This window comes from Capsicum annuum, chromosome 2 (genome assembly GCF_002878395.1).
Source record: "Capsicum annuum cultivar UCD-10X-F1 chromosome 2, UCD10Xv1.1, whole genome shotgun sequence".
NCBI classification, from domain to species: domain Eukaryota; kingdom Viridiplantae; phylum Streptophyta; class Magnoliopsida; order Solanales; family Solanaceae; genus Capsicum; species Capsicum annuum.
This window is the reverse complement of record NC_061112.1, coordinates 86,616,408-86,621,182: the sequence shown is the minus strand read 5'-3', so window position 1 is coordinate 86,621,182 and position 4,775 is coordinate 86,616,408.

Below are 4,775 nucleotides of genomic sequence, written 5' to 3'. Positions count from 1 at the left end.
CACGACTCTTTTGTTGTGATAGTTGGTCCGAATGTTCTCTCCAAGATACCTGATGCAATAATCAACACGACTCTTTTGTTGTGATAGTTGGTCTGAATGTTCTCTCCAAGATACCTGATGCAATAATCAAAGTTAGCTGAAGTGAAGAAAATTGAATCCATCTTTGGAATACTTGGATGCCTATCCAAAACAAAACACAACTCTTCGGTATCTTCAACGCATCTTCGCAGTTGTTCAAAAAAAAATCCATAAGAGGCATCACATTCCTTGTTCACTACACAAAAAGCGATAGGAAAGATATGATTCTCCGCATCCTGCGCCACTGACGATAGCAGAACTCCATTACACCTGCTCCTCAAGAAGGTACCGTCGACGGCTATGCCTTTTATCAAATGTCAAAAACCTTGATCCAAGAACCATAGGATACAAAAAAAGTACTTGAACCTTTTATTTTCATCAACATGCAATGTTGTCTTACTTTCGAGATTTGTAGACTCAATTATGTAACGGTAGGCCTCCAGGAATGCATACCCATTCTCGTATGTCCCCCTAACCAAGTCCTTGGCAATCCCCACGGCCGTATATATCTTCCAATAATTGACCAGAATACCCAATTCAATAAGGAGTTGATTGGCCATAACCCTTGTTGAAGGGCCTTTGCCTTTGGGGAAACTACTCCTGAAATATTCACCGAGGACCTTTGTCGTGGCGTGAGGATTTTGGCCCGAGATGTGCTTCGAACCACATGTGTGATGATTTTCATGCTTATGAATGATGAATCTGTCAGAACTTGCGTACTTCACCTCTCTCAACACTATTTGCAGTTCGGATTAGCATATTTGAAGAAAAAGACACTACTTAAATTAATCACCTTTTTTAATCAGAAATCTTTTTTCAAGCAATAAATAAACAAAGTAGTAGATAGTTCATTCTTGTCCTTGAATGACATTCCAATATAAAAGCTGATCCCATTGTCTTGAAGATTTCCAGACTGTGTAGATTGAGAAGAACTACCCATCGTATTGGTCGCATCAACGGGCGTAGGTGTTTGATCATCATCTAGAATATTTATGTCTAGATCATCCAACCTATCATCAAAGATGTCTTGTTTTTCTTTTTCTTCTACGTTCTAGTTCTTATTATTTCTCTTCTTTTCAACCTCGTACACCCTTAATACTGTCCTTGATGAATCACTAAGATAAGTAAAAAACTAAACCTGATCGGTTATCTTGAAAAGCAGTACCCTCTGATTTTTAAAGAAGTTGTGCATGTAGCTGATGAGGAGTTCTTTTGATTGACAATTCAGTCCATAATAATTGATGATTAAGTTCACAAAATCATCATACGAAACATTACTTTGGACTGCCATAGCTATCGTCTCTAGTATTTCACCCTCGTTCCAACGCCATACATATCGATTGCTTTTCTCGATCCATTGACCATGACATCCACCCCTATTATTATTGAACCCTCAATTAGTAGCACCTAAATAAATTCATTTGTTAAAAAAAGTTAATAATGATTTCATAGCGCCATAAATGAATCCCAAGAGATGCGTAATCAGTCGCAATAGATTACTTACCTGTTGGGATTCATGTTACGCTCCTGAAGCTAATTTCAATAGTAATAGGTGAATCATATATTGCAACAGACTATATATCTGGTGGGATTGATGTTACAGTACTTGATACAAGACATCCCAAGAAGACAAGAAAACAGACATCAAACAGTCCACTAGTTCAAGGAGCTATGGACCTCTTTTAGTGACCCCTCTCGGATTCAAGAACACAACAAGAACACCATGTAATGAGGTATTTAACACCTAATTTCCAGCAGAAAATCAAACTATATTATGATAATAAAAATTAAGAACAACAATGTTACAACCACAATAACCAAACGGCTTGAACAACAACACAAACTACAAAATTAGGACAAGAAACAAAGATAGATAGTTAGACAAGTGTTGATATAGTATTAACAACCCAAGAGAATATTCACTCTTGGACCTTTAACACTTTATACAACAAATATCTAAATCTTACAATGACACAAGAGGGGCATCCACCTCTCAAAGCACCAAAGTCTCAAGCTTTGCAACACACAAGAGAATCTACCCTTATGCTATGCCCTAATTTCAGTTTTGAGAACTCTCTCTCACAAGAGTAGTGTCTTCAATATCAAGCATAAACTAAGAAAATAAACCCTACAAGGTTCTATTTATACAACATTACAAATAATAGAGAAATGACATAAGAGCCCTATAGTAACTAGTCTTCAAAAATACTCAAAAGTGTCATGATCATGATCATACTTGTATCATCCTCTCCATATTGAGAGGAATTTGACCACAATTTCACGACCTCACCTCTTTTACAAAGGCACTTCACAATCTCCTTCTTCCGGCCACACATTTTCTCCATACTCTTTATTTTGTACTTTAGCTTCTTTTTGCTCTCCATTTTGCGGTTTGTCATCATTCTTAACCGATTCAATGCTCACCTCTTCTCCAAGATAGTACAATATACCCCCCTTAGGATCATATTCCACCAGTTTGGGAACTCACTAGCCTTGTGACTCCACCCTTGACACTTGAAGCATTAAAACCCCTTGGTATTGGAAGTGGAATTCAATTTACCTTCATACCTTGGAGGATGAATGAGTTCTCTTTGAGCTCCCTCTCAACCTCTAAAGACGCATGGAATATGCCATCTACAGTGTCAAATTTGTAAAGCGTCATGTGAGTGAAGATGTCCTTGTTTAACCCAACCTTAAAGCGCACAATGTCATGACTTACTTTCTCGCCTTGGTGGTAAGTTTCAATATCAATTGTTGAAATTCATAGTAGTAAGCCATGCCACTCTTGCTCCCTTGCCTAAAATTATACAATTTGGCAAGAAGCTCATGCCTATAAGTCTTGGGCAAGTACCGTTGCGGCATAAGGTTCTTTAACCGAAACCAAGGAGGAGGTTGTCCCCCAATCATCTCGTTCCCAAACCATTTAACATACTCCTACCATGTATTAGCATACCCTTCGAAGTGAGCTATAGCATAACAACTTTTTTTTTTATTTGGTGAGATCATTAATTTTGAAGATCTTGTCACAAGATGACTCCCATGCAAGGTAGGCTTCAGGATCACTCTCACCTTTGAAAATGGGAAGGCTCACTTTGATGGAATTGAGACCTATATCTCGGTTTGGATGGCCATATATTACCTCTCGGTCTAACTCCCCATGTCTACCCCTCATTTTTTTTCCCTCAAGTAAACATCATCATACGGCCCATAACCACCATGTTGTTCTCCCCTACCATAGCCCTCAACATGGATGGGTCTATTTGGGTTAAGTAGAGCTTATAGTGGTGGGATTGGATTTGGATAGTGAGGTCTTTATTCAAGTGGAGTTTGGATGAGAGGGTTCGGGTTTGGTGGTGGTATTTGGGTTCCAAGCCCTTCTTGTTGGACTTGGTAGAGTGGAGGATGGTTTGGTCTATCTTGTTCTTGGCTTCGGGAGTAGAGATTGGTTGGATTTATGGCAATTGGTGGATATAGAGATTGGGAGACGAGTCATCTGTTGTAATAGGTAAATCATATATTCCAACATACTATATATCTGGTGGGATTTATGTTACAGTACTTGATACAAGACAGACCAAGAACACAAGAAAACAAACACCAAAACAGTCCACTAGTTCAAGGAACTATGGACCTCTTTTGGTGACTCCTCTCGGATTCAAGAACACAACAAAAACACCATGTAATGAGGTATTTAACACCTAATTTCCAACAGCAAACCAAACTATTTTATGACAATAAAAATTAAGAACAACAATGTTACAACCACAATAACCAAACGGCTTGAACAACAACAACACAAACTACAAGATTAGGACAAGAAACAAAGATAGATAGTTAGACAAGTGTTGATATAGTATTAACAACCCAAGATCATATTCACTCTTGGACCTTTAACACTTCCTACAACAAACACCTAACTCTTACAATGACACAAGAGGGGCATTCACCTCTCAAAGCACCAAAGTTTTAAGCTTTGCAACACACAAGAGAATCCACCCTTATGCTATGCCCTAATTTCAGTTTTGAGAACTCTCTCTCACAAGAGTAGTGTCTTCAATATCAAGCATAAACTAAGAAAATAAACCCTACAAAGTTCTATTTATACAACATTACAAATAATAGAGAAATGATAAAAAAGCCCTTTAGTGACTAGTCTTAAAAAATACTCAAAAGTGTCATGATCATGATCATACTTGTATCAGTACTGAGGCACCTTTGAAGCTGATTCCAACAGATGAGTGACATGTTGCAATAAATAATTAACCTGTTGCGACAGATGACTTACCTGTTGCAACAGATGACAATCTGTTGGAATCGAGGTCAGATTCTATCGCAACAGGTTGACATATGGATGACAATTTATTGGAATTGCGTTCAGGTTCTATTGCAGCAGGTTAATAATATGTTGCAACAGATATTTACCCTGTTGCAATAGACAACACGTCTGTTGGAATAGAGTTCAGCTTTTGTTGCAACTGGTTAATAATCTGTTGCAACAGATATTTATCATGTAGCACCGATAACTAATTACTTAAACAGATAAATTATCTGTTACAATAGATGACCTATCTATTTGATTCATGTTACGACATATAGAAATATCAGTCTTCTGTTGAAACAGATGTCTCACCTATCGCAACAGATGATTTATCTGTTTAAACAGATGGCTCTTATATTGGATTCATGATCGAGTTCTA